The sequence below is a fragment of the Phodopus roborovskii genome, unplaced genomic scaffold, assembly GCF_943737965.1.
Source record: "Phodopus roborovskii unplaced genomic scaffold, PHOROB, whole genome shotgun sequence".
NCBI classification, from domain to species: Eukaryota; Metazoa; Chordata; class Mammalia; order Rodentia; family Cricetidae; genus Phodopus; species Phodopus roborovskii.
This window is the reverse complement of record NW_026125052.1, coordinates 8,688,328-8,701,896: the sequence shown is the minus strand read 5'-3', so window position 1 is coordinate 8,701,896 and position 13,569 is coordinate 8,688,328.

The window sequence follows — 13,569 nt, the reverse complement described above, 5'->3', positions numbered from 1 at the left end:
GATGTAAGAAAGCCCAAGTTTTCTTGACTTAAATGGTATTGTTGCTGTTGTTAGGATTTGCAGATTTCAAGGACTACGTGCTGTTTTGTATTTGATGTTATTGGGGACAAAACATAAAGGTGTACATCAGGTAAATTTATGGAGAGTTAAATCTTTGCAAAGTACTATGTTAATAGTGTGCAGAAGCCCATTGGTGTTTATTTAAAATAGGTACTGCAAATTGAACTATGGAAATGTCATGAACATTGACTTCAGCTTTCTGTCACTATAGTGAATGTCAGAAAGTATTGGTGTTTAAAGCAGTGGTTTCCAACCTGTGTTTTTTGACCCCTTTGGGGGTGGCATATCAGGTATCCTGCATATCAAATATTTACATTATGATTCAAAGAGGTAGAAAAATCACAGTTATGAAGTAACAATGGAATGATTTTATGGATGGGGTCACCACATCATGAGGAACTGTATTGGTAACAGGAAAAATAAAGGACCCAGGGACAGGTATTGGGGTTGAAGATGAAGATCAAGGCAGCAAAGCCGCTGGCCACTACCTCTCATCTCTAGCTCAGGCAAAAAAGACTGATCCACACACAAGCTCTTCATCAAGTCTCAAACTGCTGCCTCTCCTCAGTGGCTGGAAAATAAATGCCACACACTGAATCTGTTCTTGCCTTAAATACTTCTCATTAGTCCTGGCATTAAAGGTGTGAGCTAGGTTACTCTTTTACACTGATTAAATCTTGTGTAAGCCTGGGTGGCCTTTAACTCAGAGAGATCCATCTGCTTTTGTCTCCTGAGTCCTGGGATTACAGGTGTCTATCACCACTGTCTGACCTCCATAGTTTGAGGCTGACTTTGCTCTGCTGAATTCTCAGTCAAGCTTTAATAAATCATAAATAATATATCACTAGAGTATTAAGAGTTTTTAGCATTAGGAAGGTTGAAGGCCACTGGTGTAAAGGAAAAGGTTATTTTTGGCTTCCTTTTAAGACTTTTCTTTAATGACTGGTTGGCTTCAATGCATTGTGTCTGTCATTGCACCTCATGAAGGGAATATAAGGCAAAACGGCAAGATGAAGTCTTATTATACTCTTTGAGGGAATATCTTGTTTAAAGATTTCTTACAAGTTCTCTCAACTTAAAAATCTCAACACTCTTTACTACATGCAAATTACATGAAATATAGAGCGACTTTATAGCAGCTAGGTGCTGAACTCAGCTACTCTTGAGCCAGTAACTCAAACAAAAAAGTGTTGCAAATCCAAGGTATATGCAAACTCTGAGTTATAAATACCAAATAGATGATGAAGAAGGCAAGTGCCATAAACCAAAAACTAAACTTTCTTGGTTCTGATGGATGGAGGCAGCAGCATAAGGCAGTAACAGATGTTTTGGAGGCAGCACAAAGTTCCAAACCTTCTTTTGCTTTTGCTTGTTTGATCTTGGGTAAATAAGATCTTAAGTTATTCATCTCTCAATGGAGGATTCATAAAAATTCCAAAGGATTGGACAAATCAGGATGTCAATCAAAAGTATCCAACACAGGATAGGTTATATAATGACATTTTTTTTTTGTCACGGCTTTATCTGATCCAAAATATTCCTAGAGTTTCAAGTAAAGGGTTGTTTGAAGAACCATATTGTCTACCTCTAAGCCCCTTATATGACAACAGTGGGCTGATCATTCAGTCAAACTCAACATTAACTTTTTGTTATTTTTCCATAAAGCCTGCACTGTTGTTCACTTGGTTTCCCATATCCTATGTTTTGATGTTAGGGATATGTCAGCAGCTAAGTCTCTTCCCACTTCTGTTGGGGAGTCTCTGCTACTGTGGCATAGAAACTTATGCTTTGTTGGTAGTATCTGAGTACAGAACGTGTGAGTATGTTTCTACTATAACCTTCTAGTTTCTAAAACAAGATGTATCTCTTGTCATTCTTAATCTTACAGACCTGTAAAGGCAGGGATTTGATAAGCAGAGCCTCAAGGTGAAATGATAGTAAAGTGAATTCTGTAGCTCAGTTAAATACTGTTGAAAGTTAAATCAGCTGACCAGTTGACTTATCTTGATATGATAGTTTGTTATATGTGAGACGAGTGTGAATGGATGCCACACTTGTATCTATGGTATTTCTAAATTTACTTTTATTTCTATCCATTCTTCTAGGCCATGCTTCATTTCTTTCTGCCTCCTTGTCTCATAGCATAACCTTAAATGGCACTGGGAGTCTTTCATATGTGCATATGGTAGCCCATTATAGCTTGGGGAACCAGCAGGTGGAGTATCAGTGTAATGAGTCTTTACATAACAGTGCAGTATTTGCTGTTCCCAGCAGCTCTGTTCCTTGCTAAGACAGTGTGGGGAGCAATTACTGCTACCATATAAAGTCTGAATGCCTTAATCATTCTTGGAAAAAACAATTTCAGTACACTCATTAGAACCAAAAGTTCTTTTTTTCCAAGGGCAGGCTTCTGAAATGGGAACGCTGAAGCACAATTGGACATAGGAAGGAAAACCAAGGGGAGGCAGATGGAAGAAAAATACTTTTGGTGAGCATCATTGATATGAAAGAAGACCCTTTGGGTCTAGGTTCGTCTGTTCATCATCAGAATGAACTACCTGACAATAACTCAGATTTCTGTCTGTGTCTATAATAAAATTGTAAAGTTAAGAACTCATCAGAAGTGCACACCAAAGTCAACAAAACTTTTGGTGTTTTTTTGAGGGAGTCATGGAATAGAAGCAGTAGTATTTTTATTTTCATTTTTGCTCATGTGAAGACAAAAGACGTTCAGACTGGTTGTGCCTGGCTTCTGGCATTAGATAAGTCTTGAATAACTCTGGTAGTTTGCAGTTTATGAAGAAAAATAATAATTTGCAATCTATCCTTTCAACACACTCCCCTCTACATTTTTTGTTAGAAGTGGTGGGTATATAGATTCTAGCCTCAAAGATATGTTGTTCAGATTCAGACTATTCCAGTAATAAGAGGATGGAGAGTGACTATTCATTTCAAAGGAAGGCAAAGTGTATGCTAATAGCACTAGAATTCTCCCCTCCCTCGATCTCCTTTTCTCTGGTGCCTTTTATCATCTCCTAGAAACACTGCTGAAAGTGTATGAGCACACGTTTTAAAATAAGATGCAGCTTTGATTAAAAAAAAATAACGCTAGCACAAAAATACAAACATACAATGGTATGTACTTTTATTGCTGAGTTTCATACTAGGGAGCAAAAATTTTCTTTCCACTAATACACACACACACAGAGACATAGATAGATAGATAGATAGATAGATAGATAGATAGATAGGTAGATAGATAGATAGATAGATAGATAGATAGATAGATAGATAGATAGATAGAGAGTATAGGTCATGAGTCAGGAATCATGGGTTCCTCTGCTAGGCTGGAGAAGTCACAAACCAGTCTGTAGGTAGGTACCATTAATTCCTCATACCTTCACATCTTTGAGAAAGTAGGACCAAGTTTGTTTCCTGTATAATCTTAGATGAAGTTTGGGGCCTCAAAATTTAGGAAAAATAAATACTCTGATGGGCCCAAAGTTTAGTTTAACATACACACTACAGTGAGACATCAACATGAGGTACTCATTCTCATGTCTTCTTTCTTAATATAAACAGACATTTTAAAATTCCAGAAACATTAAAGGAAAAGAAACAATGAAAGTATGAGGAGATATAAAAATAACACTAATGAGGGATGAACAATCAAGTATGCTTTTTAATATGATAGTTTATGCACTTCTTTTGAATATACTGTAGCATATTTAGATTGGATCCCTTTACAGATAACGCTAAACAAAGTTATGGAACTTTTACCAACATGTATGATTGCGGGAAGCAAGATCTGATGTAAATTTAGAGATTACGGGCATCTTTTGTTGATGGGAATAATGAGATAAAAGTGTTAAAGGGAACAGGGTAGTTAAAGAGAAAGCCAGAACTGGATATTGGATGTTAGGCCTGACAGTAAGTGCTCTTTCCAGTCAATAATCAATTATGTTTATTATGCCATCCTTGGAGTCATTTCAGAAAATGAATAAAAATAGGCAAGCCTCTCGTTAATGAGAAGAAAGTTATATTTTCTCAACAGCAATATGTCAATCAAGTTTTTGTTTTCTTCAGTTTAAACTGAGGAATTTCTCAAAAGGATTAAAATTTTCATCCTGTTTGGCATGGTTCCTAATACCTACAAAGCATTTCCCACTTTCTATTTCAGAACAAGAATGATAAATTGGATAAGGTTGGTAGAACCAAGCAGTAGTGCATGTGTGATGTGTCGCTGTCATGTCCTCAAATGCATTCTTGGATGGTAAATCTCACATTCTGGTTGAAAATAACTCATCTATGGGGATGCAGGTGTGTCTGTCAAGTTTGCCTCATTATTTCACTGGGGATGCTAATGCATCTTTGTGTTTGTCGTCTGATTAGTGGCTTTTGATCACCTAGAATTTTCTGAGATGCTTGAGGTATATATTTGAAATATTTTTCAATTACTTACTTTCTGTGAGCATTTATGTGTGTAAGTGGAGTATGTGTGTCTGGGGTATATGCACATGTTTAGGATTCATGACTGTGTGTTCACATGCTCAGTCAGAATAGGACTTTATCACTCTCTGTAGAACTGTCCTGAGACATGGCTTTCCACTGACCCTACAGCTAGGCTAGCAGCCAGTCAGTGATCCCCTCTTTCCACTTTCCCAATACCAAAAATACCAGGATTAAGATGTGTACAGATGTGACAGATATTCACTTGGACAATGAGGAATTTACACAGATGCTCATACTTGTACAACAATAATACAATATAATATTATGGCTGGAATTATTAATCAACTATTAAAATTATTATGAAATTTAGGAGTCATATATGTTGTCTACAAAATAAAACTGTCAATTTAAATGTTTAGATATTAGTATCTTCTAAGGATTTTAAAGCTCTTCTCAGGCTATTTATTCAAAATATATGTTCAACGTAAACATATAAATTCTGGAATTTATATGGCTAATTTCAAGGAGTCACCTGGCTCTGAATTCATAGGAAATAACATCAAATTCTGATATTACCTTTTCAAACATCAAGGAAAACTTTTTTTTTTTTGACTATTGGATAGGTTTTATTTTGAAACCTGTTGAACCCTAAAAGTTAAAGCTCAACTCCAAGTATGCAAGCCCCCACAATAATCAAAATAAAAATAATATTTCATAAGCTTGCTGCAGAACTATACATAGGCTGTTCACCTCCAAAATCGAGGCTTCTTTGAATGATTTTGAACAAGATTAAAATAATACCAGTTTGTGTGGGAGGTGGGTAAGGGGGGCTGGAGGTTATCTTGCTTGCTTCGGGCCTCTCCAACCATCAGGAAATCTGAAAATATCACCATGGTCACTTACACTGGGGATATTCTCTATTGTGGTCAGAAGCAGCTGAACTAGCAGGATTCAGATTTGCTCTAGGACTCTGAGCAGCGAAATGCCCCATGGGCCTGGGAGTTTGTCAGTGTGTTTGGCCTGGCTTGGTGATCTCTTTGTGTGAGCCTGTGCTCTACATCAAGGAAAACTTTAAAGACATAATGATATCCAGAAATTATAATCATGCCATTAAAAATAATTGTAATTCTACCACCAAGGAAAACACTATGGTAACATTAAATTTAGTTAAAATCACTGACTTCAGGATAATTTCGTTTTTACAATTATTTTTACATGTGTTTATATGCATGTTTATTTGTATACCATGTGCTTCCTTAGTGTCTGAGTTAGTCAGAAAGGGTATCAGATCCCTGGAACTAGAGTTATAGACAGTTGTTTTGAACTGCCATTTAGATGTTGGGAACTAAACTGGAGTTATCTATAAGATACGAGTGGCAAGTGCTCTTAACAACTGAGCCATCTCTCCAGTGCTGGGGAAAAAATCTACATTTACACTCCTGCTAATTCTTACCTTAATTTATCCCTGTAAGCATTATAACCATAGAACTTAAAGGAGAAATAAATTTTAACTCACATAAACGCGTGGCAGTAACATTTCTCAAGGCAACTCACGTAAGTAATAGTCTAAGCCTCAGTGAGGAAGAGTTCCAAGATGAATTAGCAGTACCTGTTGTGATACAGGACTATAGGATGGTGGCATGCATGCCAAAGATTTGCACCTCTATCTTAATACAACCATTGTGAAGTTTTTGGCTTAGATCTCTGTGCTGTGTTACAGTAAAATGAACTTTAGTTACTTACTATTAAGTTTTCTTATAGAGATTATATATGATTCTCCTTTGGTTTTTAATGTTGTTGTTGCTGTGATAAAACACTGGCCAGTATCAATTTGGAGGGTGCATATATTTCTTCTTGTAACTTCTATGTCACACCCCACCACTGAGAAAAACTATGTTAAGAAATCAAGGCAGGTGATCGAGGCAGAAACTGAAATAGAGTCCATAGAGGAACATGCTTCAGATGTCTTGTTCATTCTGCTTCTTTGTACAACCCAGGGCCACTCTCCCAGAGATACTACCACACACAGACTGGGCCTCTAAGATGAATCATCAGTCAAGTACACACAGCAGAGACTTGCCCACAGGGAAGTCTAACAGAGACAATTCTTCAGTGGATATTCCCTCTTGCCAAATGACTCTAGCTTGTGTCAAATTGATAACAAACACCTACCCAGCACATAAGCATTCTTTAGGGAAAAGCGACAGATTTCTATTTAATTACAATTTGTTGGACTTATTTATTTTTATACATTATATTTTAAAAATTAGTATTTAATGTTAGCATCTCAACACTGCATTCTGATATCAAAATATATGATTATCAAACAGATTGCCCAAAGGCCAGCCTGCTGCCAAGAGAATTCGTTTTCTCACTTTTTTTTTTCTCTTGGACTTTCATTTACTACATCAAATGTACTTACTGTTTGTTAATTATTAATTTGAAATGATCCAAAAGATATATGTATTATTTTCTTCATGACATCAAATCATTTTTTAAGCAAATGAGCATGCTCTTCAAGCAATGACTAGGGAAATTATTTTTTTAAATTGATTTCATTGAAAAAATTTGATTATAGACATAATGAGAAAGAATAATATTAAATTCAGATAGTCTCAAATAGCTTTGACAATTATCAACCAATGCCTAATCTCATTTAATAAATTATCTACCCTCCAGATATTTTGATATATTACAAAAATCCCATGGCATTAGATGAACATGTTTCTAATTTAGTGATAGGATATTAATACATATGCAAATATGAAATTCACAATTTTATAATGCATCACAACCTCATTTCAGAACAATTTCACCATTCCAAAAGCTCTTCTTATCCTACCATCCCTTAGTGCTATACTATCACAAACTCAGTTTCTTTGTTAAGATTTTCCTATTGTGAATATTCTAAATTGATTATTTCATGCAATATTTTATCTATTTTATTTACTTTCTTTAATTAAAAAATGTTTTCAGGTTATATCCTTGTTGTAACATATAACAGCATTAATGTTTTGTTTTGTTGTGTTGCCAAATAATACTTCATTTTATGGATGTGCATTTTATTTATTCATTATTATTTGATAGACTTTTGGGTTGTTTCCATTTTAACTATCATGAGTAACACTACAGTAAATATTCATGCAAGTATTTTTGTGTAAGTAAATGATCTTGTTTCTCTTGGGCACAGAAGAGAATGGCTTATGTTGTAATGCTCTATATTAAGAACCTTTTGAGAGCTGGACGGTGCTAGCACGTGCCTTTAATCCCAGCACTCAGGAGGCAAAGGCAGACAGATCTCTGTGAGTTTGAGGCCAACTTGGTCTACAAAGTGAGTCCCAGGTAGTCCAGGGTTGTTTCACAGAGAAAACCTGTCTCAAAAAACAAACATATACTAGATACTTCTGAGGAATGACCACACTTTTTCTTCAAGATACCATTTTACTTCTTCACTTCAATATATATAGTTTTTACTAAATCTTATAATTGTCTTTTATTATAGCTGTGGTAGTCATTGTGATCTGGTTTGATTTGCCTTTCTCCATAACTGACATGTCAATAGAGACCTTCTCTTCATGTATTCAAGGCCATCTACAAATCTTGTGAAAAACAATTCAGAGCCTTTGCCCATTATAAAACAAATATCTTGTGGTAAACTAATTCCCATTTTCCTGAGGAACCGCCATACTGATCTCCAAAATGGCTGAGTGAGTTTGCACTCCCTCCGAAGTTCCTTTTTTTTTTTTTTTTTATTTTACATATTGATCCCTGTTCCCTCTCTTACCCTTCCTCTCTCCCTCTCTCCCATTTCCTCTGACCACCCTCCCCTCCTACCCCTACCCCTCTCCACAGAGAGGGTGATGCCTTCCAGGAGGAGTCAACAAAATCTGTCAAGACATTTGGAGTAGGGACTAGGCTCTCCTTCCTGCATCTAGGTTAAGGGAGTATCCCTCCATGGGGAATATACTCCCAAAATCCTATCATGCACCCTGGATACATCCTGGTTCCACTGTCCCAGGTCCCTTAGACTGCCCAGGCCTTCTAACTGAGACACATGTTCAGGGGGTCTGAGTTGGTTCAATGTTGGTTTCACAGCTGTCAGTCTGGGGGTCCAATAGCTCCCCCTTGTTCAGGTCAGCTGTCTCTATGGTCTTGTCCCCATTTTCTTATCACTCCTCCCTCTCTGCCACAGCTAAACACTGAGCCGAACTGGAATTCAGATCCAAGATCCTTCTTTTAAATCTTTCGGTTTCTTGAAAATTTCATGGTTTCCCTGTGTAACAACAGTCTTAACTGTTTTGCTACTCCTCCCTTTGTAAACCAGGCTGGGCTTGAACTGACAGAAATCCTCCTGCCTCTGCCTCCTGAGTGCTTGGATTTAAGGTTTGTGCCAAATGCAGCTTTCCCCCCAAAGTCCTAAAGTTCACCATTAGATTGAAGCTATTCTCACAACAGACGTCATAGTCCTCCACCTCTTGGCATCTTTCTGTTTCTTCTTATAGGATATTCCCTAAGTCTTAGCTGTAGGGGTTGCCTTGTATATGTATCAACTGGAGTTATGCACCCCAAATTCTGTTGCTTTCAGCATTCTGAGCAGTTGTAGATCTGTGATAGTCTCTACCCTTGACAAAAGACAATTCTTTTGCTGAGAAGTGAGAGTAACACTTAACTGTGGGAGTGGTAAGTATTTAGAATTCAGCTAGAAATTTTGTTTAGGAAACTAGTGGTGATAAGTGACTATCTAGGGTCATTAACTTACTAGCCATGGGTAGTGAGCTAGGTTTACAGTACCAAGCATGAATTCCATAATTCCATATTGAATAGGTCTTTAATCCAATGGGATAGCTGGCTGACCAATGTTGTGGTTGGTAGACACATGCACACACACACACACACACACACACACACACACACACAAACACACACAAAATTAGAAGTAAAATAGATTTAAAATATAACAGCAAATACAAAGAACCCAATTAATGTTGTCTTAATTTGTATATGTTAATGACATCCTATCTTGACATGGCTTATAGAAAATGTACTTTCATTATCATTTTGACATACATACACACATATGTACATATATATTTTTTGAGACAAGTTTTCTCTGTGTAGCCTGGGCTGTCTTAGTACCTCTCTGTGTAGACCAGGCTGGCATGGAGATTCACCTGCCTTTGACCCCTGAGCATCACTAGGCCCTCCCTCCTGCCTTTAGACTAAGGGAGTATCTCTCCATAGGGAATGTGCTCCCAAAGTCCTTTTGTGCATCAGGGAGGGAGGGGGAACTGGGATTGATATGTAAAATAAGAAAAAAACATCACTACTGTCTAGCAACACACATTCTTCTGATTTAGAAAATTATAAGAAATAAAATTAAAAGCTGATAATGTTTTCAAAGAAAAGAAAGGCAAGTTGTGAGATATATACATATACATATACATATATATATATATATATATATATCACATTATTAAACTGGGTTAAATTAAGGAAAGCATAATTCAGCACACACTAGGATTAGGTTTCTGGTATCTTGGAGAAAGTTTGTGTACACTATACTTCCATGCTTATAGTCTATGCACAAAGTGACACTCGGTGCCCAAACTGAAAAAAAAAAATAGTCATCATAAATAAACATTTTGCTTACCCTTTCCTGCTTTCCTAGTTGGTATTGTACTTCCAGTCAGAACTGTGCCATACATGTGCTATGAACATTCATAGATGACTATGTTTGCCCTTAATCATATTTTGTATAGAATACCTTCCATGGAATTATCTTTTCCCAACCCTGTTCACTCCTCAAGGCTTATGGGGATTATTGAATTCCAAACACAACTGTTCCATTTCCTGTAACTTGTGGCTGATGTAATTTGTGGCCCCTTAGAGCTATGCACACAAAGTTCCTATCACAATACTTATCTTTATTGTGGAGGTACACCACCTTTGTTGAAGGAGCACATGGTCCCCTTTCCCACAGAGTGCCCTGCTTTGAAGAAAATACACAGTGAAAGAATCACAGAAATATTTATTGAATTAAATTGATCCTTAGCTATAAAACACACATTACTGTAGAAAATTGTTTCAAGTTATTATAAAATTGCAGGCCTCAAGGACATAAAATAAAGGCACATTTGTGGCCATTAGATGAAATAGACAAGTCTGCAAATAGATACCATACAGTAGCAATCTTGTTATATTTCTCATTGCTTTAAAAGAGAAGATTGCTTAACAGTAGAAGGCAGCATAATAGAGAAATGTTCCACTCTTTGCATCCCATTTGTGTTTTGGTAGTTGAAGATAAACCACCGGAAAAATGGCAGTAATGATAATAAAACCATTGAGCCTAAAATGACTGGGGTGTCTGATTACAAATGCTGCAGGCCCTGTTTTTCCAATGATACAACTAAAAAATGATACTCTGATATTCTGTACAGATTACCTTGAAAAGACTTTTTAAAGTTTCAAAACCATTATGAAGACTGAAATGTGAAGGTTTTAAATACAGTATGTCACAAAGCCAACCCAAAATAAATGGTTGCCACATGGGATCTTTTAGGGAAGAGAGAACAATGTTAGTGGTATGTAGGAATCACAGAATATTGGGCAGTGAAAGCAACACAATTTACTATATCAGAATGCAGTATATACATGTTTGAATCATCAAAGAAAATCTTTAATGAACTTATAATACAACTAAAATAAAAACAAATGGAACAGATTTTAAACATTTATGTAATTTTCATGCTATAGTCTATGTCATCTTATTTCAAACTTCAGACATTTTTACAAACTGAAGTGTTGTTGTAGAACATCAGAGAATACTTTAAGAATCAGCATATCTTTTTACCATTTACATTTTTTATTTCTTTAAGTACTACTATAGGATATAAAAATGTAGTATGGTCCCTTTTATAGCCACATAAATGTTGTGGATTAAATTGCTCAATGGTATATGTTGCAACTACTCAATACAATTGAACAGTTTATTCATGTAGAATATACAGCATGGTGCATAACAAGTCAGTGTTTTTATTGGTATTGGTAATGTTAAATTCATTAATTCATTGTTACCCCAAAATGCAACAATTTTAAGAAAACATTTTTTTTTGTGGTTTAAAGAAGGAAAGTATGGCCAAAGAGATTACACATTGGTTCAAGGCCTTTAATACTAAGCCACAGATAATCTGATCTCCAAACAGAAAGGCAGATAACTCACTCCTATCCAATGTTTGATATCTAAGAGTCCAATCTCTAGGTTGTTAATATATAAATATTAGTGCAGGACAAAACAAAGACATATATTTTTCCATCTGTGCATATCCTATCTCTCACAAATGCAAATGCAGTGTAAAGTTTGAAAGTTGTGCACATTACACACTGAAGTATCTATGTCTGACACCACCTATTATGCTTTTGGGAAATGAATGATATTGAAGTCTTCTGGAGATTCAAAGTTGGACATGCACTTCATGATACTTCCCACACCTACTTTTAAATTATCACAAAATACAAAATTCTTATACTTACTGTTCATCTCTAGTAAGCATAAAATAAAACAATCTGGCCTTGTATATGATCAAAACTCATTGATTCTCCTTTGGTCTATCAAGTCTTCTTCCTTCTAGTCTGTGACATGAAAGAATTGTTCCAAGATAAAAGATTTTGTAATAATTATCAACAAAGACAAGATGGTATCGTGTTATGTAGAACTTTGTGTATAAGTAATATACTCTGTGAAATTTTATAACCCATTTAAACAGTTTATTTGTTAATATGATTTCCAAACACTGACTTCTAAGGAATTGGCTGTATAATATCTTGGTACTTTGCTACCTCTACATCCATTCTGAATTAATGTACTAAGGAAATGCTTGTGGAAGAAAGAAATGCTTCTTCACTCGGAACATATTTTAGTTGGTTTTAACCATTAAAAGTAATGGGCACCAAGAACTATAAAAATCATTTTATCACACATTTTTGTTGTTCCTGATTTAATGACCTTATTACTTTTATTATATTTAGGTTTTCTATCATGATATCCTAGATATCACACTGTGGTATTCTATTCTGGCCTTAGGTGGAAAAGCAGGCAAATTCAATCATTCTGTAACGTGAACCCTGAGACAGTGAGGACAGCTAACAAACAAGTGTGGTGATGTCATTCTCATTGTTAGTGTTCAATTGTGTGGTTTTTCTCATTTGTTGGCAATGTAGGCAGTGTGGTCAAGTGTCTAAAAAAAATTGTTTAAGCCATCAGACCTGAGATACATCTCAAAAACAGTTTTCATCTGTCACTCTTCTAGTTTAGAAATGCTTTTTATTACATCAACCCAGTCAGTTCACCTTCTCCTTGGAAGATGCTGTGGATTCACAACTTTGAAATATCAACTTAGATTGCCTCTCTTATGAAATAATCACTTGTATAGAATCTACAATTGCTTTGCATGTGTTTATAAAATGTAAATAACTCAATAACAGAGGATATAATAGATTAGATTAAATATATGATAAAAGATAGTGTGGTGTTTTGCTTAGTTAAAATTTAATTCATTTATTCACTTATTGCATTGTGTGTGTAAAGTGTGTGTGTGTGTGAGAGAGAGAGAGAGTATATACTTAACTGTCTGTTCATGTGCCAGAATTCAACTTGGAGAATCTCCTTCTATTATACTCCATCTTATATTTTTTTGAAATAGGGTGTCTTATTAAAATCAGAGTTTGATTTTTCATTTATACTATCTGGCCAGTGAGATGCAAGGGTCTTTCATTCTCCTAGTCCACTCTTCCCAGCACTTGGGTTACAGGCATGCACTGTGACACAGGTTTTACAAGGCACAAAGAATCTGAAATTGGTTCCTATAAGTGCATTATCCATTAAATAATTGTCTCAGCCCCAAGATAATTATAATTTTAAAAATAATTATAAAACTGGACAGTGGAGGAATCGCAATGTGATCTCAGGAGGCGAAGATGCGAGTCTGGTGTTCTTGTAAGATAAGGCCATATAGAAATACATATATTAGTGATTATGGGTTAATATTTAAGACAGAGCTA